Source organism: Bubalus bubalis, chromosome 24 (genome assembly GCF_019923935.1).
Source record: "Bubalus bubalis isolate 160015118507 breed Murrah chromosome 24, NDDB_SH_1, whole genome shotgun sequence".
Classification (NCBI taxonomy): domain Eukaryota; kingdom Metazoa; phylum Chordata; class Mammalia; order Artiodactyla; family Bovidae; genus Bubalus; species Bubalus bubalis.
In genome coordinates, this window is record NC_059180.1 from 23,858,082 (window position 1) to 23,883,231 (window position 25,150).

Sequence of the window (25,150 nt, forward strand, 5' to 3'; positions counted from 1 at the left end):
GTGCTACACACTCTATAATAATGTGTATGTGAAAAAAACAAAGATGAATCAATATGTGTATGGGAATAACTGACGAAGAATCTCTACACCGACAAACACAACATTGTAAGTTGGCTATGCCGCAAAGAAAGTAAACACTAACTTAAAAAACAAAAACAAAAAACAAAACAAGGATTAATGAGACACAGGCTTCTGGCATGTGCCAGAAGAAATCCTGGACTAGGAGTAGCCCTAAGGCTTTGGTTCCTGTAGTAGCAGGAGTAGGGCATGAAGAAATCCTGCCTCCTTGTGGCCATTTCCCGCAACAGAAACTTGAAAGCTATCGCTTATGCTGCAGTGAAATAGAAAAAGTATTTTCTCTTTGGCCTTTTGATTCCTTCTCTATTTTAGCTGTTGCTGATCTACAGTCTGCACTGATAACTGTTTCCTTCTTTTCAGAAGATTAACCTATTAACTGTTTTGAAACAATGCAAAAAGGAACAAGAATATAGGACCCTTATACCTTTGTAGAAAGAAATGTTTTTTGGAGGAAATAGAAAGATGACTTTAATCCCCAAGGTGGCAGAGGAGAGAACACAGCAGGCTTGTGCCTCAAGAACTGTGTCTCCCCCCATGGGGAATCAAGGGGATCACACAGTTGGGGCTCATAGTCAGAGACGGGAGATAAAGAACAAACATGTAAGGGTCCTGTACTCATTCTTTTTACATTGTTTCAGAACAGTCAATAGGCTGGCATCAGAGAGCCCAGTAACTTGAGTCCAGCAGGCAGTCCCAGGAGGAGGGTCCATTGTCTTTTGTGGATTGCACTGCACCTTTCTTTCTGTAATGCAAAAAGAGGGAAAAACAAACTATAAGGGGAGGTTTGTAGAGAGAGGATGTAACTAGCATAAAATCAAAAGATAATAGATGCAAAGTGTGGCTCATGCAGAGTTAGAGGGTGATAGGTGCAGGATATCCCTGGAGAAGGTCTTGACAACCCACCCCAGTATTCTTGCCTGGAGAATTTCATGCACAAAGGAGCCTGGTGAGCTACAGTCCATGGGATCACAAAGAGTCAGACACAACTGAGCAACTAACACACACGTGTGCACGCACACACACACACAGTTGCAGGATATAGCTTACACAACAGGTTAGCCTTTTGAAAAGAAGGAAACTTAGTTATCAATGCAGACTGTAGATCAGGAACAGTTAAAATAGACAAGGACTCAAAAGACAAAAGAGAAAAAGAAAACTATTTTTTATTTCACTGCAAGACATAAACACTTCATATTCACAAGGACTGCTGGGCTCTAATGATACCAGCACTTTAAAAATTTCCATGGGTAACTAGTTGAAAATAAATTAAAACTGGGCAGACTGTGAAGAAGAAAATTTCCACAGTCAATTCCACACACACTGGTTAAAATCAAAGCCCATGAAAATGTGCTGCACGTCAGGAATTGTTAGAGACGTGCAAATCAAAACTACAGCGAGGGAAGACTGCACCTGTTTGAAAGGCCAGCCTCAGTCTACAAAGGTAAATGGTGGAGAAGACATAGAGGAAAGAGCACACTCACGGTGCTGATGAGACGCAAATGCTAACAATCACTGTTGAGAGGAGTATGGAATGGCCTCTTTTAATTTTTAGTAAGACAAAACATATTGATTCCACCCCAGATCACAGGAAGACTTAAAACATGTCCTGCTCAGCGTTCCCTCATTGTCAGAACCAACAAGGGAAGAAGGTGCCTGAACAGCAGCTCCGCCCGAAACCGGAAGACAGCCTCGGTGCAGAACACATCAGTCCAGTCTCTTCTTCGTCAGGTGGTTAACAAGGCTCCCCCCTCATAGCAAAGGGCTCCTTAACTCCAAATTCATTCTGCACAGAGAAGAGGAAAGAATCAGACATAAACTATAAATTCAATCAGGTCTCTTTATTTTTAAATTTAACTATAAAAAGTGAAGGATAAAAGCAGTAAAAATTGCACTTTAAGTGAATAAATTACAAACTAAATCAACTATATATTCTGGCTTATATAAAGGAGGAGAAGGATGCAAGCAACACAAATTACTGTAAGTGAGCAGCCCTTGACTAAGTGGGTACCATCCAAGTGCTCCAGTCAACTCCACTGCTAAAGTTGGCTGCAGACACCATCTGGGAACCAGAGCTGCTCTTTTCATCACACCAGGAGGGGCCTTCTTTGTCACCAGGGCACAGAGAGAACCCAAGTCTGTGCATTCAGGCTCCTCTTTTGTCAGACTCCAAGCAGAAGGCTCAACCTGAGTTGTGTTCTTCACCTTCTTCTGCTGCAGGTTAATGGTGGTAAAATGAGGCAAAGGAAGCTCCTAGAACTTGGGCACCTTCCCTTTCTGCAGGTGTTTTATTTTCTTCTCTTTCTGTAAGTGACTTTTTTGAATCAAAAGAAGAAGAGTGTATTTCTACAGTTCTCCTCACTGAGATTTGGGGCTTAAAAGGTACTTTTAAGGGCTTAATGGGACAATTGTTGAGCTCTTATCACTACTGGCTGCTTCTCATCCTCATCGTCTTGGGTGGGTTTGGGGGTTCTCTTTTTCTGAACAAAAGCAGGAGTCCTGGGGACAGTGAGTGGAATTTCTTTCTTATCAGGAACACCCACAACACCTATCAAGATACCATAGGGCAAGTTTTCGCTTAAATTTAAATTGTTTGTCCTCCAACACCCTCTTTGCTTCTTGGGGATTGATTCTTTTCTCCATTTCAAAATCAAAGCCAATAGGCATGGTGGGTGTCTTCTCTGGCAGTTTCCTAGGGAAACTGCACCCACTGAAAAGAATGCCAGAATCCAGTTTCTATGCTTTAAATTTGTAAAGCCCTGCTTCTACTGGATTACATTTCTTGGATTTTGCATTTGTTTCCAATACCTTCACCACCTCTTGCTGTATTTTTTTTCTCTTCTCTGACTTTTGCTTCTCCAGTACTTTTAAGGATCTTCTGTATATGGAAAGAAGAACCTGAAAAAGAATAGATATGCATTTATGCATGACTGAATTAAGTTCCTGTACACTTTATACAAACACAACACAACTCTATTCCAATATAAGATCAAAACGAAATTGCGCAGAAAGAAAAAGAAAAAAAAAGGGACATGAAAAAATGCTGCTGACTTGTGGCCGTTTTTTGTTGTGGCCATACCAACAACATCGAAAGCTGTGCTGCAGTTCAGTTCAGTTGCTCAGTCGTGTCCGACTCTTTGCGACCCCATGGACTGCAGCACGCCAGGCTTCCAAGTCCATCACCAACTCCTGGAGCTTGCTCAAACTCATGTCCATCGAACCAGTGATGCCATCCAGCCATCTCATCCTCTTTCGTCCCCTTCTCCACCTGCCTTCAATCTTTCCCAGCATCAGGGTCTTTTCCAGTAAGTTCTTCGTATCAGGTGGCTAAAGTATTCCACTCTAATTGACAATCCATGGACAGTGTTTTCCCTGAGGCTCTTGCTTGCCCAAGGAACCAGAGTTGGGCATGAAAACCTGCTGCCACCTTGTGGCTATGTCCAGTAAAGTGAAAGTGAAGTCGCTCAGTCGTGCCCATGGACTGCAGCCTGCCAGGCTCTGTCCATAGGATTTTCCAGGCAACAATACTGGAGTGGGCTGCCATTTCCTTCTCCAGGGGATCTTCCCAACCCAGGGACCGAACCCGGGTCTCCCGCATTGTAGGCAGATGCTTTTACTGTCTGAGTCACCAGGGAAGCCTAATTTTATTCAAAAGGCATGAGAGACTGTAAATGATTCCTTTCTTTCAAGTAACGTCTGTGGGAAAAATCATCGAAAAAGAATTCAAAGCAGGGTCCAAGTCCAAAAGCACTTGGAAACCTACTCCACATTGTAAGGCAAGTGCAGAGAAAAAGACAGCGAGCCGGGCAGTCAGGCAAGAAAAGGGAAATTTATTAGAGGGAAAAGAGATGGTGACTGGCCCTTAAGGAGAACCAGCGTCCTTCCTTTCTGATGGAGTCCTTCTTACACTCCACCAATGAAAAATTCTCTGAAGGGATGGTCATGTAGCCGGAGGTCTGGAATCTGGTGGTCTCACAGCTTTGAGAAGATAGGTGCCAGTGAGATAACAGGATGCCATTTGGGCAATTTGGTCAGTCTCAAGGATAACTGTGATTTATGCTTTGTTTGCGAGGTCGGCATAACAAGCCATCTTATCAGTGAGACCCCACGTGGGCCCTATCACACATGACTACCTCCTAAAATGAGGCCAATCAAACCCACCATGAGGAATCACCTCATATTGCTCAGAAAGATCAGGATCAAAAAGATCTACTGAAACTAAATCCCACAAAGGGCTTAGAGAAAAAGGAATCCTCCTTTCCTCTTCATTGGGATGTAAATGGGTACAGGAAATATGCAAAGCAGCATAGGAATTTCTTAAAAAAAAAAAAAAGTAAGCACAGGATAACCTTCTTTGAAGTGAAAATACCTCCTGCCATATTAATAAACAGGACGTCACAGCCATCAGCGATTTCTGGCTTCCAAATGTGAATGAGGGTGCCCCTAACTGCGATCCTTCAGATGCTGCCAACCCTCAGGGTGACGGCTGAGGAGCTGGGGATTGCAAGAAGCAAGGTGGACAGGGACACAGCATTCATGCCAGATAGCTGAGATGCAGATGAAAGGAAGAATTCAGTGAGCTCAGAGGCTTGCAACTCGCCATACATAGCATGCTAAATTCCTTGATTTGATACCTGATCTTGGATATTCAGAATACCTGCTGCCTCTGTTGCAAACTTGCATATAGCCTGACTCCCCCTCCTGCCTCCTTGCAGCACGTTTCTCAGAGCTACTGAGATGCTATCCCCTGGGCTCAGAGTCCTGAACATTCCACCAAATAAAATAACTCTCTACGTTCAGGTTGTGACCATAAATTTTAGTCGACACTTCTGATCGAGCTATTCTACTCTCCCACTCCTGGGCTGAGATCCAGAGAAAATCAGAATTCGAGATGACACACACATTCTTGCTTTCAGGGCAGCATGATTTACAAGAGCCAAGGCATTGGAATCAAACCAATTGTCCAGAAACAGAAATTGAAGTCTAAGAGGTACACCTCTCCACCGGGATCCTGCTAAGTCATAAAACAGCACAGAATAATGCCAGTGGCCACAGCATGAATGGACCCAGAGACTGGGATCCTAAGGGAAGTGAGAGAGGAAAATAGCATAAGATAACCCTGACTGGCGGAATCTAAAAATTGATACAAAGGAACTCATTTACACAAGAGAAATAGTCTCACAGACTTACAAAACCAACTTATGATTCTCAGAAAAAAAATGTTAAGGCAGAACGAATTTCAGGTCTTCCTGAGCAGTATAACCTGTTTCCCCCCCTACCCCACACAGGGAGAAGGTATTTGCCTTACTCTTCCCCAACCCAGTATATGTGCCTCATCCAATTGGCAAAATGACCTGCAAGACCCCTATCTCGCTCCTTGAACCCTGGGTATAAAAGTGGACTAAGGACCCCTGTTCAGTGTCAGTTCTCCCTTGAGCCCACCCACTGTTCTGACAGTGTCTCCCACTTTAATAAACCTTAATTCTTGTTCTGCCTCCAGTCTGGAAATTCTTTTCCAGCTCACGCACAGACCACGACATACACTTTAATAGATATCAAATGAAGAAGCCAAAAAGACTTACTGAATGCCATAGGAAAGGCTAGAGAACACACTGTAATCACTTCATAGGAAAAAAGAACACGGAAGAGACTAGATGAACGTCTAAGTGGAACTGAATCAACTTCTTGTACACCGGAAACAAGCAGGACAACACAAATTTACCCCAATATACAATCACAATGAAATTATAGCAGAAAAACAATCAGCGTGAGGCCTGAAGACATGTGGTCGCCTTCTGGATTTCTGCCATAAAACTACTTGCAAAGGTGTGTGGATGGGCACTCCATATTCATAAGACCCACGGGCAGCCAGTAGGAAATACCTCCCCTGACAAAGTGTTCTAGGGCTGGTCAGTGAAAAGCAAGTCCAACTTGGGCAGACCGTCAAGAAGCCAATTTCAACAGGTAAGTTTCAATCACTCCGTTCTAAACAAGTCCCGTGAAAAGTTGTCTCAACATCACTGTGTTTGAAAAATGGAAATCCAAAGTACCACGGGGTATCTATCACCTTACACTAGTCAGAATGGCCATTGTCAGAAACTGAACAGACAGTAAGCTGTGGAGAGGGTGTGGACAAAAGTGAACTCACCTCCACTGACGTTGAGGATGGACCTAAGTAAGAGCAATGATGGACAACAGTGTGGAGGTTCCTCAAATCATGAAAAACAGGATGAGATGGGAAGACTAGCTAACACGGTTACGGGAAGCACATGACTGAAACCGCCCACCCTGGCCAGGCACCATAGTAACCATTTGCATCAGTTGTTTTACGACAGGAGGTCCTGGAAAGGAACAGGGAACTAATAAGCCACCACCAACCAGGAGAGTTCCGGAAAGGTCAAAAGGAGACACCACCTGTCTGATCACCTCCCAGAATCCTTCTCTCTGGCATCCATCTTGGCTGAACAAGGCATGCACCACCAGGAAGGACTCTGAGTCAGAATGATTGGCTGAGGACAACCCGGAAACTAATCCCATCACCATAAAACCTGAGACTGCAAGCCATTTGACAGAGCCGTTCTCCTGGGTTCCCTTACCCTACTGCTCTCCACTCGGGTGCCCTTTCCCAATAAAATCTCTTGCTTTGTCAGCACATGTGTCTCCTTGGACAATTCATTTCTGAGTGTTAGACAAGAGCCCACTTTCAGGCCCTGGAAGGGGTCCCCCTTCCTGCAACAACACCATACACCAAAAGAAATTCCAAGTAATATAAAGTTCCAGGTGTAAGTATGTATCCTAGGAAATTCCAGAGGAATATTTCAGAAGGACACGCTTTGCCATCAATCACATGCACTTCTTAGAATAATGGAAAATAAATCAGAAATAAGAAAATGGGACTTAATTAATCTCAACATCATTTGCACAGCAAAGGAAATCCTAAAGGAAAGACAAAGACAACCCTCAGAATAGGAAAAATACTGTCAGACAAAGATACCCAGGATGAATTGGTCTGTAATACACATAAACAGCTCTTGTAGCTTCATAAAAAATACAGATAACCTCCCCGCCAAAAAAAAAAAAAAGCGGGGGCTATTGTTTTTTTTGAAAGTTTTCACTTTTGTCTCAGGTTCAAAGGATTTGGTAACAAAATAGGCCACTTGTTCTATATAAATAAATAATACCAATATTTATTAGAGAATTATCTAGCTGAATCTCAATATACCAACATTAAAAGAAAACAGAAATAAAAACAGCAGAGGCTACATCATCAAATTGGGTTCTGACCAACATTCAGACTCAAATGGCTCTGGGAAATCCCGTGTCACAGCACATCTGGAGTCCCAGTTGGGAAAAGGTCCCAGGCAGTAAATCCACTCTGTGGGTTCAAGTTCAAAGATTGCAGTTCAGGGATCCTGCTGATAATCCCAGGATACAAACTGGTATCTTCATCAATCTGTGAGCAAATTGCAGCTCTGGTTTCATGTTACTACTGTTTGTTTTGTCTTGTAAATGGAATGTTGTTAAGCCTGGGGCTTGGTCATCCAGCCTCCCTTTAGGGGCTCAACAATTGTAAGATTTGTCCATTATCTTATCTGTGGTGCCACAAGTCTTGCACTCTCAGCAGGCAGGCAGGGCACTCACAGTCAGGGCAGTATCCAGGCAGTTAGAGGCAAGGTCAGAGGTCTGCTTCAGCATCAGTCCTTCCAATGAATATTCAGGGATGATTTCCTTTATTATTGACTGGTTTGATCTTGCTATCCAAAACTCAAGAGTCTTCCCCAACACCACAGTTAGAAAGCACAAGAACCATGGGACCCTGCAATCTCATGCCTGGGTGTAGATCTGAAGAATACCAAAATGTTAAAAGACACCTGCACCCCTACAATCATGGCCACAGTAGATACAATAGCCAAGACATGAAAGCAACCTATATGTAGAAGGACAGATGAATGAATAAAGAAGATGGGGTACATAAACACAGTGCAATATTGCTCAGCCATGAAGAAGGATGTAATAATGACATTGGCAGCCACAGGGAGCAGAGTAGACATGATCAAGCTAAGGGAAGCAAGAAAGACAAAGAAAGACTAGTATCATACGATATCACTTCTAGGAAGAATCTGAACATCGATACAAATGAACTTCTTTTCTAAAGAGAAACAGCCTCACAGATTTAGAAAAGAAATATATGGTTACCAAGAAAAAAAGCTGGGGGTGGGGGGGGGGCAGGGAGAAATTATCTGGTTCAGCTTAATATATATGCACTCAGATCAGATCAGATCAGATCATATCAGTTGCTCAGTCGTGTCCGACTCTTTGTGACCCCATGAATCGCAGCACGCCAGGCCTCCCTGTCCATCACCAACTCCCGGAGTTCACTCAGACTCACGTCCATCGAGTCGGTGATGCCATCCAGCCATCTCATCCTCTGTCGTCCCCTTCTCCTCCTGCTCCCAATCCCTCCCAGCATCAGAGTCTTTTCCAATGAGTCAACTCTTTGCATGAGGTGGCCAAAGTACTGGGGTTTCAGCTTTAGCATCATTCCTTCCAAAGAAATCCCAGGGCTGATCTCCTTCAGAATGGACTGGTTGGATCTCCTTGCAGTCCAAGGGACTCTCAAGAGTCTTCTCCAACACCACAGTTCAAAAGCATCAATTCTTCAGCGCTCAGCCTTCTTCACAGTCCAACTCTCACATCCATACATGACCACTGGAAAAACCATACTATTTATGAAACAATCCACAAGGACCCACTGTATAGCACAAGGCACCCTACTCAATACTCTATAACCTATATAGGAAAAGAACCCAAAAAAGAATATAAACACCAATGTACAAGTGAATATAGCTGCTGTATAGCTAGCTAGCTAAGTCACTTCAGTTGTGTCTGACTCTTTACGGCCCCACAGACTCTAGCCCACCAGGCTCCTCTGTCTGTGGGATTCTCCAGGCAAGAATACTGGAATGGGTTGCCATGCCCCACTCCAGGGGATATTCCTGACCCAGGGACCGAACCTGCATTTCTTATGTCTCCTACATTGGCAGCTGGGTTCTTTACCACTAGTGCCACCTGGGAAGCCACATAGTTGCTGTATATCAGGGGAAAACCCCACAACATTGTAATCACATACATGTGGTGGTGATTTACTCACCAAGCTGTGTCTGTCTCTTGTGACCCCTTGGAAGGTAGCCTACCTGGTTCCTCTGTCCATGGGATTTCCAAGGCAAGAACACTGGAGTGGGTGGATATTTCCTTCTCCAGGGTGTCTTCCTACCTTGGGTTCAAACCCATGTCTCCTGGCTTTGCAGACAAATTCTTTACCACTGAGCCACCAGAGATGCCCTAAATTACATATATACTACAATTCAAATTATATCTTTAAAAAATTAGAAGACAAAAAAGTTGTGTACAGAAACTGTAAGATACTGATAAAAGACCTCAAAGACAACATAAAAAGATGGAGAGATATTCCATATTCCGGGGTTGGAAGAATCAATATTGTGAAAATGAGTATATTATCAAATACAATCTACAGAGTCAATGCAATCCCTGTCAAATTACCACAGCATTTTTCACAGAACTAGAGCAAGCATTTTCACAATTTGTATGGAAACACAAAAGACCCCAAAGAGCAAAAGCAATCTTGAGAAAGAAGAATGGAGCTGGAGGAATCAACCCTCATGAATTTAGACTATATTACAAAGCTATAAAGCTAGTGGAGGTGATGGAATTCCAGTTGAGCTATTTCAAATCCTGAAAGATGATGCTGTGAAAGTGCTGCACTCAATATGCCAGCACATTTGGAAAACTCAGCAGTGGCCACAGGACTGGAAAAGGTCAGTTTTAATTCCAATCCCAAAGAAAGGCAATGCCAAAGAATGCTCAAACTACCGCACAATTGCACTCATCTCACACGCTAGTAAAGTAATGCTCAAAATTCTCCAAGCCAGGCTTCAGCAATACATGAACTGTGAACTTCCAGATGTTCAAGCTGGTTTTAGAAAAGGCAGAGGAACCAGAGATCAAATTGCCAACATCCACTGGATCATTGAAAAAGGAAGAGAGTTCCAGAAAAACATCTATTTCTGCTTTATTGACTATGCCAAAGCCTTTGACTGTGTGGATCACAATCAACTGTGGAAAATTCTGAAAGAGATGGGAATACCAGACCATCTGACCTGCCTCTTGAGAAACCTATATTCAGGTTAGGAAGCAACAGTTAGAACTGGACATGGAACAACAGACTGGTTCCAAATAGGAAAAGGAGTACATCAAGGCTGTATATTGTCACCCTGCTTATTTAACTCCTATGCAGAGTACATCATGAGAGACGCTGGGCTGGAAGAAGCACAAGCTGGAATCAAGATTGCCGGGAGAAATATCAATAACCTCAGATATGCAGATGACACCACCCTTATGGCAGAAAGTGAAGAGGAACTCAAAAGTCTCTTGATGAAAACGAAAGAGGAGAGTGAAAAAGTTGGCATAAAGCTCAACATTCAGAAAACGAAGATCATGGCATCTGGTCCCATCACTTCATGGGAAATAGATGGGGAAACAGTGGAAACAGTGTCAGACTTTATTTTTCTGGGCTATAAAATCACCGCAGATGGTGATTGCAGCCATGAAATTAAAAGACGCTTACTCCTTGGAAGGAAAGTTATGACCAACCTAGATATCATATTCAAAAGCAGAGACATTACTTTGCCAACAAAGGTCTGTCTAGTCAAGGCTATGGTTTTCCAGTGGTCATGTATGGATGTGAGAGTTGGACTGTGAAGAAAGCTGAGCACCGAAGAATTGATGCGTTTAAACTGTGGTGTTGGAGAAGACTCTTGAGAGTCCCTTGGACTGCAAGGAGATCCAACCAGTCCATTCTAAAGGAGATCAGCCCTGGGTGTTCTTTGGAAGGAATGATACTAAAGCTGAAACTCCAGTACTTTGGCCACCTCATGCGAAGAGTTGACTCATTGGAAAAGACTCTGATGCTGGGAGGGATTGGGGGCAGTATGAAAAGGGGAGGACAGAGGATGAGATGGCTGGATGGCATCACCGACTCAATGGACGTGAGTTTGAGTGAACTCCAGGAGATGGTGATGGACAGGGAGGCCTGGTGTGCTGCAATTCATGGGGTTGCAAAGAGTCGGACATGACTGAGTGACTGAACTGAACTGAACTGAACTGACAAAGCTATAATCATCAAGACAGTATGGTACTGGCACAAAAACAGAAATATAGACCAATGGAACAAGCTCAAAAGCCCAGAGATTAACCCATTCACCTATGAGCACCTTACCTTTGACAAAGAAGGCAAGAATATACAATGGGGTAAAGATAGTCTCTTCAATAAGTGGTGATGGGAAAACTAGATAGCTGCATGTAAAAAAAAAAATGAGATTAGAACACTTCCTAACACCATACACAAAGAGAAACTCAGAATGGATTAAAGACCTAAGTGTAAGACCAGAAACTATACAACTCTTAGAGGAAAATATAGGCAGAACACTCTATGACATAAATCACAGCAAGATCCTCTGTGACCCACGTTCTAAAATAATGAAAATAAAAACAAAAATAAACAAGTGGGACCTAATTAAACTTAAAAGCTTTTGCACAGCAAAGAAAACTATAAACAAGGTGAAAAGACAATCCTTAGAATGAGAGAAAATAATAGCAAATGAAACAGCTAACAAAGGATTACTTTCCAAAGTATAGAAACAGCTTATGTAACTCAATATCAGAAAAACAACCCAATCAAAAAGTGGGCAGAAGACCTAAACAAACATTTCTCTGATAAAGACATACTGATGGCCACAAACACATGAAAAGATGCTCAATATCACTCATTATTAGAGAAATGCAAAACAAAACTAAAATGAGATATCACCTCTTACCAGGCAAAATGGCCATCATCAAAAAAATCTAAAAACAATAGATGCTGGAGAGGGGATGGAGAAAAGGGAACCCTTTTGCACTGTTGGTGGGAATTTAAATTGAGACAGCCACTATGGAAGACAGTATGGAGATTCCTTAAAAAAAACTAGAAATAAAACTACCTTATGCCCCAACAATCCCACTACTGGGCATATACCTTGAGAAAACCAAAATTGAAAAAGACACATGTATCCCAGTGTTCATTGCAGCACAGTTTACAATAGCTAGGACATGGAAGCAACCTAGATGTCCATTGACAGATGAATGGATAAAGAAGCTATGGTACATATATACAATTAAATATTACTCAGATATAAAAAGGAACACATTTGAGTCAGTGCTAATGATGTGGATGGAAATAGAGCCTATTATGCAGAATGAGGTATGTCAGAAAGAGAAAAATACATATCATATATTAATGCATATATATGGAATCTAGAAAGATGGTACTGATGAACCTATTAGCAGGGCAGCACTGGAGATGCAGCCATAGAGGACAGATTTATGGACATGGTGGGTAGGAAGGAGAGTGTGGGACTAACGGAAAGAGTAGCATGGAAACATATACACTAACATATGTAAAATAGATAGCCAGTGGGAATTTGCTGTATGACTCAGGGAACTAAAACCAGGGCTCTGTGACAACTCAGAGGAGTGGGATGGGGTGGTAGGTGGGAGGGAGGCTCAAGAGGTAGGGGACATATGTATACCTATGACTGATCCATGTTGATGTATGGCAGAAACCATCACAATATTGTAATTATCCTTCAATTAGAGATAAAAAAATTAAGAAAACATCATATCTTAAAAAAGTGGAAAAGAAATGCTGACTCCATTCCCCTCAGGTATGGTGACCAGTGTGGATGTGACATCCCCGGAGCCTGAGTAGGCTTGGGTCCTAATGCTGCAGTGTCCTGGATCTGAGGGAGCTTGAGAGGATGTGCCAGACAATGAGCCTCCCTTGGTTGGACCTGGACTTCCTGCTGCCCTCTGCATAAGTCCATGATCACCAGATCTGGGGTGGGGGGGTGTCCTGAAGTGAAACCAAGCATACTGTACCCAAAGGATACTGAACCTCTGAGATGAAACAGCTTTGAAAAGTCCCCTGGGTGCCAAGTCCCTGGTGGTGAAATTCCCACCTCCAGCCTCACTCTTTATGGGTTGCCCCACCTACGAATTGCATCACCTTCCACAGAAGAGTGTTGAAGGACCTGGGATACGTCCAGGGGATAAAAGGTAAGAGGGAAGGTGTTTCTTCTGAAACGTTCTCCTCTGCGTGACAATCCAGAAGGGCTTTCTTACAGGCTTTGATTGCCTAAGTAACCAGAGTTGGGCAGGAAAAAATGCTGCTGCTGGCCATTTCCCATAACAACAACTTCAAAGCCAGTGCTGATGGCCTCTGAATACCCACAATGCCTGTGGGGCTGGAAAAAACACCTGACCACAGGTGATCTCATAGCTGCTGCTAAATCGCTTCAGTCGTGTCCGACTCTGTGCGACCCCATAGACGGCACCCATCAGGCTCCCCCGTCCCTGGGATTCTCCAGGCAAGAACACTGGAGTGGGTTGCCATTTCCTTCTCCAATGCATGAAAGTGAAAAGTGAAAGTGAAGTCGCTCAGTCGTGTCCGACTCCTAGCGACCCCATGGACTGCAGCCCACTAGGCTCCTCTGTCCATGGGAGTTTCCAGGCAAGAGTACTGGAGTGGGGTGCCAGGGCCTTCTCCAAGGGAACCATCAAGAACAGAATTCAAAACAGGGCCGATGTTCAAGAAGCAAATTTCAACAGGTAAACTGTACTCGCACTGTATAAGATCAAAAAGTACATGGAAACACACTCAACATGACTAATTATCAAATCAATGCAAATCAAAACAATACTGAGGAATCATTACACCATGGTCAGAACGGCCATCATGAGAAAGATCCATAAAGATTAAATGCTGCAGAGCTTGGAGACAAAAGGGAATCTTCCTACACTCTTGGTGGGGGTGTAAATGTGTGTAGCCACTATGGAAAATAGCATGGAGGTTCCTTACAAATTCAACACACAGGTACCACATGATCCCACAATCCCACTCCTGAGCTCAAAATCAAAGAAAATAAAAATTTGAAATGACTTGTGCACCCTATTTTCTACTAAACACTATTTAGTAGAGCCAAGACAGACAATCAACCAGCATGTACAGAGACTGACGAAGGAAGACTAAATGGGATCCAAGACACTGGAATACTCCTCAGTCAAAAACCAAAATGAAATAATGCCACTGACAGAAGAATAGATGGACCAAGACATTGTCATACACAGGGAAGTAAATTAGAGAGAGAGAAAAAGATATCATAAGGTATCACTCACAGGTGGAATCTATCAATCTATACAAACAGAAACAGACTCACAAGCTTCAAAAACCAAGTTAGGAAGAGTGATAAATTAAGCCTCTTGCATTAACCAATACACACTAATATATATCCAATAGATAATCGGAAAAGACATACTGAGTTGCACAGGGAATCCTACTCAACGCACCATAAAACCTATATAGGAAAATAACCCAGATGAAGAATAGATACATGTCTATGTATATCTGAATCAAGTTCCTAGATACCTAAAACAAAGACAACATCAGAAATCTATGCTACCACAATACACAATAAAAATGAAAAATACAACCACAAAAAAGTAGGGCAAGAAGAAACGCTGTTGCCTTGTGGTCATTTTCTGTAACAACATCCTAAAACTGCACTGATAGGCATTTAATATTCACAAGGCCTGTGGGGCTATCAGTTAAAAACACCTGCCTTCAGGGATGTCCTAGGCATGGTCATCAGAAAAGGACTCAAATCAGGGAGATGTTCAAGAAGCATGTTTCACTCACACCCATTCAAAAAATGACATGGAGGAAATGTCCCTATCAATAAATACAGAGAACTGCAAATCTAAACGACACCGAGGTATCACCGCACACGGTTCAGAATGGCCGCTGGTAAAAACCCTAGAAATCATAAGTGCTGGAGAATGTGTGGAGAAAGCGGAACCCTCCTACACGGATGCTGGCAATATAAATTGAGAACAGCCACTCTGGAGGACACTGTGGATCTTCCTTACACAATGAAAAGGACAATGAAACTAGAATACTTCCTAACACCATACACAAAAATTAACTCCAAACAGTTTAAAAATCTGAACAAAAAGACAGGTACTATATAACTCTTGAGGAAAATATAGGCATAATACACTTTGTCATAAACCTCAGCAAGTTGTTCTTCATCCACCACTTACATTAATGAAAAATAAAACAAAAATAAATGGGACCTAATTAACCTTAACAGGATTTGCATTGCAAAGGAAAGCCTAACCGAAAGAAAAAGACAGCCTTCAGAGTGGGAAAAAATGGTCTGCAAACGAAATAGATTTCACTCCAAAATGTAGAAATAGCTCATGCAGTTCAATATAAAAAACAGACATAAATAACTCAATTAAAAAAATTGAACCAAAGATCTCAATGGACATTTCTCTGAATAAGGTAGACACAGGACCATAAGACACATGAAAAGATGCATCACGAATTATAAGAGAAAGGCAGATCAAGTCCAATGTGATATCACCTCAAACCAGTCAGAATGAGTTAGGAGACAGGTAGGCTCTAGGTTTGACATTTACAACTGACCTCTTGTTTACATTACACTGGGCGCGAAGAAGCAGGCTGCAGGCTGAATACTTAGAATTGTTAACATTTCCTGAGGCAAGAGACAGGTGGGCTCCAGGTAAGGTATTTACAATCAGCCTCCTGTTTGCCCTGCAAAATGGAAGCAACAACAAACAGGGAAAATACCAGTGTTTGCTTTTGTAAAGACGTGAAGGTGATAGTCATAGCAGTAGCCAAGGCAAGGACAAAGAGGGGACAAAACCCCCCATGAGGAAAGGATTAAGGGATCTCCCTCCCTCATCTTTTTGGACAAGGGAGACACTACACATGCACAGAAAAGCTCCTTGTGGGTCAAAAGTCAAGGAATAATGCCAGGCCATAATGAATCTTGCTCCTCCCAGAAGCCTTCCTTTTGAGATCCATCTTGACTGAGGGGTGCGTGCACACCCAGGGGAGGGTCCCAGGATAGGTCAGGTGTGGAAAAAGAAACAAGATAATTGGCCTGAAGGAAGACAAAGACCTGGAAGAACTGTCCTATATAAATGACTTGACCTCCTCTTTACTGCACTCCTCACTGCGGGGGGCGGGGTGAGGGGGACACCCACACCCTTTCTCCCTCTCTCTCTGGTGTGCATCTCTGCCTTGCTTCTGTCTTACTTAACAGTTTATCTATGTGCTCTCCCACTTGTTGCTGTGCTATGTCTCTAATAATAAACTTTGTACCCGCATTTATAGTTTCTGCCTCTGGGACAAATGCACTTTTCACTGAGGGCAAAGATCCAGGGGAAAATAGTTTGTAGCATCTAACCCTTGCTGGTCTGGTGGCTAGGATTCCTGGTTCTCATCCAGGCTTCCCAGGTTCAAATCCTGGGCAGCGAATTAAGATCTCCCTGCTGCATCACCGAGATCAAGAATGGCTATCTCAAAAAATCTCCAACAATAGATCCTAAAGTGGGTATGGAGAGAGGGGAACTCTCCCTCACTGTTGTTGAAAAGGTAAATCAGAACATCCACTAGGGAGAATAGTATGAAGTTTCCTTAAAGAACTAAACATATAAGTTCATGGGATAGCAACCCTATGTCTGGTTCTGGATCCTGAGGACACCAGTTTTAAAGGACACCTGCAATGGCACCCCACTCCAGTACTCTTGCCTGGCAAATCCCATGGACAGAGGAGCCTGGTAAGCTGCAGTCCATGGGGTCGCTAGGAGTCGGACACGACTGAGCGACTTCACTTTCACTTTTCTCTTTTATGCACTGGAGAAGGAAATGGCAACCCACTCCAGCATTCTTGCCTGGAGAATCCCACAGACGGGGGAGCCTGGTGGGAGGCCGTCTATGGGGTCGCACAGAGTCGGACACGACTGAAACGACTTAGCAGCAGCAGCACCTCTGCAATCACGGCCACACTGGGTACAGTAGCCAAGGCACGGAAGCAACCCAAGTGTGAAAGGACAGATGAATGGATAAAGAAATGAGTACCGAGACACAATGCAGTAATATTCAACCATCAAGAAGGATGAAATAAGGCCATTTGCAGTCACAAAGATGAAAATAAAGGTGATCATGCTAAGTGAAGTAGAAAGACAGGAAAAGACCAGGATTATATGATATCACCTCTGCTACTGCTAAGTCGCTTCAGTTGTGTCTGACTCTGTGCGATCCCATAGAGGGCAGTCCACCAGGCTCCCCCTCCTCCAGGCAAGAACACTGGAGTGGGTTGCCATCTCTAGGTGGAATCAAAAATGGATACAAATGAACATCTTTTCTAAAGAGAAACAGCCTCACAGACATAGAAAAGAAACTTATGGTTACCAAGAAGGAAAGGGGTTGGGGAGAAATTAGCTGGTTCATGAACACACTCCTAATAATAAAATAATCCAGAAGGACCCACTGTATAGCATGTGGACCGCTATTCAACACTCTGCAAGAACCTATATGGGAAAAGCACCCAAAAAGAACATACAGATGTCTATACATAAGTGAATAAGTGAAAATTGCTCAGTCATGTCCGACTCTATGCGACCTCATGGGCTGCAACTTGCTAGGCTCCCCTGTCTGTGGAATTCTCCAAGGAAGAACACTGGTGTGGGTTGCCATTTCCTTCTCCAATAAGTGAATAAAGTTGTTGTCTGTTGGGGAAAAAATATCTACAACGTCATAAATCGCTTATATCCCCCAGTTCAAATGATACAATTAAAAAAAAAAAAAAGAAATGGAAATGCTGACTCTAGTCCCCTCAGACATGGTGGCCTAGGCTGATGGTGTTGCAGAAGTTGGACCGTTGAGAAACCAAGCATCACACTCAGAGGGTTGGAGAACTCAGGTTTATTGAGCCTGTGGTCCCGGACGAGCTAATGCTCTGAAGTTCTGGGGCCCCGAGTTCAGGGTAAGCCTTACTCTTATAGGGTCAGTACATACAAGAACAGTTGGCGCTGGTTGATTGGCTACCTGGATGCTATGGGCTATGGGCAGTTACAGAGTGTGGGAGTTGCTGCAGGTTACATGCAGGGAATTTGCAAACAGAAACTCATAGAAGCAGGAACAGAACATTCCATTCTTATCAAAACATCTTATGGTTACAGTTGATTGCTAGGTCATCTTGTTCCTATCTTGGCGCAGTAAGCATATCTTACAGACGCATAATGAGCATGAAGTTATTTCTAGCTGAGGGTAAGTTTTCAGTTTTCCTCTTCTGGCCCCCCTCTTGATACCCCTTAAATCTTATAAGGCATCAGCTGCTTGATCTTCTTGGCCCAGGAGCTGATAACCTCTCAGGGCTAGGAGGTGTGTGGTAGCCCTCCTGTCTGTGGCGGCTTCAGCTAGGCTGGAAACCATCCTCACGAATAATGGCAAGGGGCAAGGGAAGAGGATGCAGGTCCCAAGGTCCTCCTTGGGACTACCCCCACTGGAGTTTTGAATCCTCCTAGATAAGAAAACCATCCCTGAAATAGCTCTCTGGGATTCCATCCCTTCCAAGTCTGGATTGGGACAAGAACTATTTTAGTCATTTCCCTGGTTATGGCTTCTATAACCTTGCCTTTATCATCTATCTGTAGACAACGGTTGCTAAGATTGAACTTCCCACAGACACCCCCCTCTGCAGCAAGTAATCTAGGGCCAGGTGATTCTGATAGATAGCTTTATGCATCTTGGTTTGTTGTTCTGCTAATAAATTAAGAGCCTTGGCCGTTTCACTAGTAATGATCTCAACCACTGCCTAGATTCAGATAATTCTGTTAACCATGTAAATTGGGCTTTGGTAGCCCCAGAACCCATTTTATGCCTAAATGGCTGGCCTGCAGTATTGCATTATGCATTCAGGAGGCCATTCATCATCTTTCCAGTTTCCAATCTATAGAGACCTGCACTTTTTGGGGAGGCCTGTGTCTTTATAAACTGGGACTCCCAGTGATTCACCTTGGGGTAGGAGAAGTAGGAAAAAGGAGGGATGGACAGTCCCCAATATCCATGCCCCTGACCAGCTGGCTGGCAAAACTGAATATGTGTTAACCCCACAAATCCAATAAAATCCTTCTGGAGCAGACCAACGGCCTTCAGTGGACAAGTCATCCCAGCTGGTCTTTAAATCAGGGAAGCTTGCTAGAGGGTGAAGATTAGGCTCTATATAGTTTGGGCTTCCCCACCAATCAGAAGTGTGAGTAGTTGCATTATAATATTTTTTGGCCAAGACAAGAGAGGTTTCCTACCAGAACATTGAATAATGGGCCCCACTGCCCCTGAGTTGTTGAAGGGTCTCTGGGGATCTAATTCTTTAGCTTCCTAGGCCCATGGTTCTCTTATATTAATCCCCCCCACACACACACACATAGCAAGAATGGTTACATAGCAAGAAGAAACCATTAATGTCTGGGCTATTTTTAATAACAGATTTTTAAGATTTTAAGAACAGATTTTTAGTTTTGACTGAAATTGTAGGGGGGACCACTTTCTATCTCTTCATGAAAAGAATGGAAGACCTTGTGTAAAGAAGTCTGGTATGGAACAGAAATACGGCGGAACTCTAACACAGTTCCTGGGTCAGCACCTGTCCCATAGATATAAGTACCGATTTTGACACCATTTTTCCATTTTGAGTCTCTGGGATTGAAGACAGTGAAACTGACCGGATTATATGTCCCTCGTTTACAACTGGGGCTAGCAGTTCCCTTTTGAAGGTGAGCTATCTTGCTTTTATCTCCCCAGGTTGCCCACGTGACACAGCTCCAGTAAGGGCAGTAAAACCAGCGGTCACCACAGCAGTAGGAGCCAGGGGATGCTAATTGACACATATATTTGTCATTGTGTGTGTATGTTTGTTCCCATGATAAGCTCCCGCAATTTGTAACATTCTTGGGGTTTTTGTCAATAGCAGCACATACATCAAAGTATACCGACACTGGAAGGTCTAAATTTTCAATTCGTGTCTGGTTAATCAGAATCCCTCCTTCTTGGTGCCTAACCTCTAACCGATCTTCAGTGGGGAGGGACAGGTGGTCAAAACAAATTTGTCTGTTTTCTTGTAGACAAATAGAATAGGTTGTTTTATTATGTACACAGGTTCCTCAGACCTCTCCTTCACAGGAGAAGTGAATATAGTAAAGCAAGGTCCAAGTGACCCCCTGACCTGATCTAGTCATGCATACGCATGGAGTACATGAGGGGTCTATTTTACTTTCTAATGCACTACAGCTCAGCAGGATATAAACCGCTATTACACTAAACATTTGAGTGCACTTAATAAACCCATTCCTTTTGGGTAGACTATAGCCAAAGCAACCCCTCGTGTTTGACCCACAGAAAGCATCAAGGCCAGTGGTGCAACCAGTCCCTACTTGGCAGGGTGCCATCATAACCCTGACTCTCAGATGTCCCTCGTTGAATTCCTCAAGCTTCTGCCGTGCATGGACCAGCCAGCCCTGGAGTGACCGGAGCAGGGCTGAAGATCTTGGGCAGGATTCAGGTGCCTATGAAAAAAAACCAGAAGCGTCTGGTTCAGATGAGCCTCAGCAGTCCAGGTCTCTTGCCCTTCTAGAGGTGCTGTTCTCTTCACCCGGCTTTGGTGAATCCACGGGGTGACATTAACAGCAGTAGGGGTCACCAGGACGACCCTATGAAGGCCTGTCCAGACTGGCTGAAGTGATTCCTTTTCCCAGTCTTTAACCCATACCTCATCTCCTGATGGATAGGGATGAACCCAATTGCCCAAAGGAATGGAAATCCTTCCTAAGGTTTCTCAAGTGATATGGTGGAAGACTTTTCCCAGGGTCTGGAGGTGTCGGGACATCTCAAGGTCAGCTAGTAGTTGGGGTCTCCCTTGAGCTTCCCTATCACTGGGGGTGGTCTCCCATATAAGATCTCAAAGGGAGAAGAGCCTGAGGCCCTCAAGGTGCACCAGGCTCAGGGCAGGGGTAGGGGTAGCATGCCAACCCAAGGTAACTGGGTAGCAGAGCTTAGCTAACATAGTCTTGAGGGTCCAATTCATGCACTCAACTCTCCCTGAGCTTTGTGGCCTGTAAGCAGTATGGAGTTTTCAGCATGGAGCTTTCATTTGACTCTCAGTGTCTTGAACAAAGTGTGGTTTATCTCAGACACAAAGGCTGGCTCATTGTCAGACCCTATGGAGAGGGGCAACCCTGGCCTGTTGTCAGACCCTATGGAGAGGGGTAGCCCATATCTCAGGATTGTGTCTCTTAGTAGGGCCTGGCAACCTCTTGTGCCCATTCAGTGTGTGTGGGAGGGGTAGACCTCACTGCATCCTGAGTAGGTGAAGACTACCACAAGTAAACATTTATAGCCCCTGCGAGGCTTGACTTCAGTAGAGTCCTTTCCTGATGATGGCTGTGACTGTGCCCAGGGAAGTTGAATGGCTCCTCTATTCTTCAAGGAGAGAACAAACAAATCCAACCAGCCTGCTAAAAGAGCTCCCTGCTGTCTGGGCAGAAAAGGCGCCCCCAAGTTTGGCCAAAAACCATGCACCCATTGTGGTGGATCTGAGGCCAGGGGCCACTCCTGTCAGACAGAGGCAATATCCAGTACCATGGAAAGCACACCTGGGAATTTGGGACCACATCCAAGCCTATGCAATGCTAAAATTCTGATTGAGGGTCAGGTTCCCTAGATCACTCTGCTGCTACCAGTCAAGAAGCCTGGAGGGAATGACTATCGCCCCATCCAGGACCTCGGTACCATCCATGCAGTAATCTCTGTCTGTCCAGTGCTCCTGAACTGAACCCAAGGAGGTAGCCGATCGGCAGTCTGCAACCAGGAATCTACGTGTGGAAACTGGTCTGGGTGCCTGGGGGCCCCTGTCACCACTCAGTATACAGCTCTAACTATAGGAAAGTCTAGAGTACCCTTTGCAGGCTATCTCTCCCCGAAGGTGGGCCATTCTGACTCACACAGGCTGCGGAGCTTTCTCAAGGTCATCTTAACCCCATCTTAACCCTGAGGTCATCTTAACCCGATGGGGTTAAGGAAAAACCCTTCTTAAAATTTTTATCATACAGTATAAAACAGTTGGCTTAGAGGAGCTTCCCCCCATATTGACAAATGTAATCCACCTCTTTGGCTAGGAAGGAAAGGGCCTCATCTTAGGGAGACCTAGGTAGCATTGATGTCACCAGTCCTGGAAGGCCCAGTATTCCCAGATAGCACAATTATATGCCTCTTTGAAGATGGCCCTGATCGCTAAATGCCTCAGGGAGATAGGACCCAAAGGAGGTGATCCCTTGTAATGGGATTCACAGAGGAATAATTTCAGGTGGGGCTCCAGAGGGGATCTGGGGTGACTGACCCTCTCGAGGGTGCTAAGCTGGCAGAGAGAGCAGTACGTGTACTCCTCGCCTAAGCGAAGGGCCTGAAATCCTTGGGGAATCAGGGGATTATGAAGGAAAAGGTGACAGAGGAAGGAAGCCTTGTAATGAAAATCCAAAAGTATGCAGGAGCATGTCAGAGTTGCCAGTCCACATGGGCTGGCTCAGGGGACCAAGAGAGAGGGAGGTACAGATCTGTTTGGCAAAAGGGACAAGTTTTTTGAGAAAAACCCAATTTCTCAATAAGTCAGCTCAAAGAGTCAACTGATGGAAGGGGAGAGTGAGCCTTAAAATTTTTAAGAAAGTAATTTTGGCAGAGGGCCCTAGGGCAAAAGGAACATTTGGACATACGCCACTTCTAAATCAAATCAGTAACCAATTATTCCCCTCCCTGTGTATCCTGCCCTGTGTTGGTGGCATGAAGACAAACAAGGGTGGGTGCCCCCTCAAAAGAGGGGACCATTCAGGTGCCCACCTGGCCATGTTCCCGTGGGGAACTTAGGTATCTCTTAGCCTTGGTGGGTCAGTATAAGCCCCTGACCAGGATCTGACTTGCAGGAAGGGACTGGGTCCCCCAGAGACAGACACCACTCTGAGCCGTATGATGTTACCATGGAACTACAGGTTAGGGCCCACTCAGACTCTGTAGCCATGAGGGCCATGGAGCCACACAATCGCCCTGGAGCAAGGGCGAACCAGAGTGTTCACTCACACACACGTTTAGTTCAGAGTTTATCACAGTGCCTCCCCACTCTGGAAAGGTCCCTAACTGGTGGTCTTCTTACTGAAGACCATAGGAGGTGATTAAATTCCTCTTCCATCCAGAGACAGGACTTGGCTGGGTAGTGTGCCTCAGGGCCTTACCTTATCCTGTGGCCTTACCTGGCTAGTTGGTCTGCCCCTCCAATGAGTCTGGTCAGGGTTCAGCTGTCTGGAAAGTCAGAACACCAGTCTCAAAGAGAACCCAGAAAACCGTCAGGTGGTGTGTCGCCTTGGTCGTCTCAGAGTTCCTCTGCTCTGGCCTGGCTAAGCCACCAGTCTGGCAGCTCAAGGGGCCGGTGTGGTTGGAATCTCACTGAGGCCTCCAGAAATACTGCAGGAGTTGGACTGTTGAGAACCCAAGCACCACACTTGGAGGGTAAGAGAACTCAGGTTTACTGAGCTGGAGGTCCCAGATGAGCTAATGCTCTGAAATTCTGGGGCCCTGAGCTCAGGGTGAGCTTTACTCTTATAGGGTCAGTATACACAAGTACAGCTGGTTGATTGGTTACCTGGTTGCTATCGGCTATGAGCAGTTACAGAGCACAGGAATTGGTATGGCTTACATGCAGGGAATTTCCAGACAGAAACTCACAGAAGCAGGAACAGAACATTCCATGCTTATCAGAGTATCTTATGGTTACATATGGGCTTCCCTCGGAGAAGGCAATGGCACCCCACTCCAGTACTCTTGCCTAGAAAATCCCATGGACAGAGGAGCCTGGTAGGCTGCAGTCCATGGGGTCGCTAAGAGTCGGACACGACTGAGCGACTTCACTTTCACTTTTCACTTTCATGCATCGGAGAAGGAAATGGCAACCCACTCCAGTACTCTTGCCTGGAAAATCCCATGGACAGAGAAGCCTGGTAGACTATGGTCCATGGGATCACAAAGAGTCGGATACGACTGAGAGACTTCACTTTCTTTCTTTCTTTCTATGGTTACATATAGTTGATTGCTAGATCATCTTGTTCCTTGCTCAGTGCAGCAAGCATCTTACAGAAGCAGAATGAGCATGAAATTATTTCTAGTTGAGTGTAAGTTTAAAATTTTCCTCTTCAGTGTCACATCCCTGGAACCTGTGCAGACTTGGGTCCCAGGGCTGGAGTATCTTGCATCTGAGGGGGCTAGTGAGATGTGCCTGGCAATGAGCCCTCTACCAAAAGACCTGGAGACTCTCTAGCTCCAAGGGTTGGGTGAGGTCCTCCTGCAGCCAACCCAAGCCTACTGCACCCAAAGGATGCTGGAATTTGGCGATGGAAGAGCTTTGAAAAGTCCTCGGGGCTCCAAGGCTCTTGGTGGTGGGGATCCCAACTCCAACCTGGTTCCTTGGGGTCACCCCACCTGCAGATGACATCACCCTCTGCAGAGTGAAGTTGCAGGAATTAGCACGTGTCTGGGAAATAAAGGTTAAGGGACAAGAAATCAAGAGACACAATTCACCCTGGCTGTCTGTTACTTCTGCCACATTCTGCTCAAACTGACAATCCAGGAGCAAGGATTTCCCTTAGGCTCTGGTTGCCTAAGTCACCACAGTAGGGCAGGAAGAAATGCTGCTGCTTTGTCGCCATTTCCTATAACAACTTTAAAACTGGTGCTAGTGATCTCTGAATATTCACAAGGCATGCGGGACTGGAAAGGACACCTGCCCTCAATAAAATCCTTGGGGTAAATCACCAAAAAAAGAATCCAAAACCGGGTCGATGTTCAAGAAGCCAATTTCAACAGTAAACTATACTCACACTGTATTAGATCAAAAAGCACATGGAAACATACTCCACATGACTAATTATCAAATCAATGCAAATCAAAACAACACTGAGGAATCACCTCACCATGGTCAGAATGGCCATCATCAGAAAAAGCCACAAAGATTAAATGCTGCAGAGCTTGGAAACAAAAGGGAATCTTCCTACACTC

The 25,150-nt window shown here is 44.5% G+C and overlaps 1 non-coding gene across 1 annotated transcript; it reads right to left on the reverse strand.

Annotated features, from left to right (window-relative positions):
* Positions 1 to 1,901: 1,901 nt before the first annotated feature.
* LOC112581789 lies at positions 1,902 to 23,779 on the reverse strand. The gene is made up of 3 exons (XR_003106418.3): positions 23,353 to 23,779; positions 20,491 to 20,622; positions 1,902 to 2,973 (listed from the first exon to the last, which is right to left on the reverse strand). It is a non-coding gene; the product is annotated as an uncharacterized LOC112581789 (transcript).
* Between the last annotated feature and the right edge of the window lie 1,371 nt (positions 23,780 to 25,150).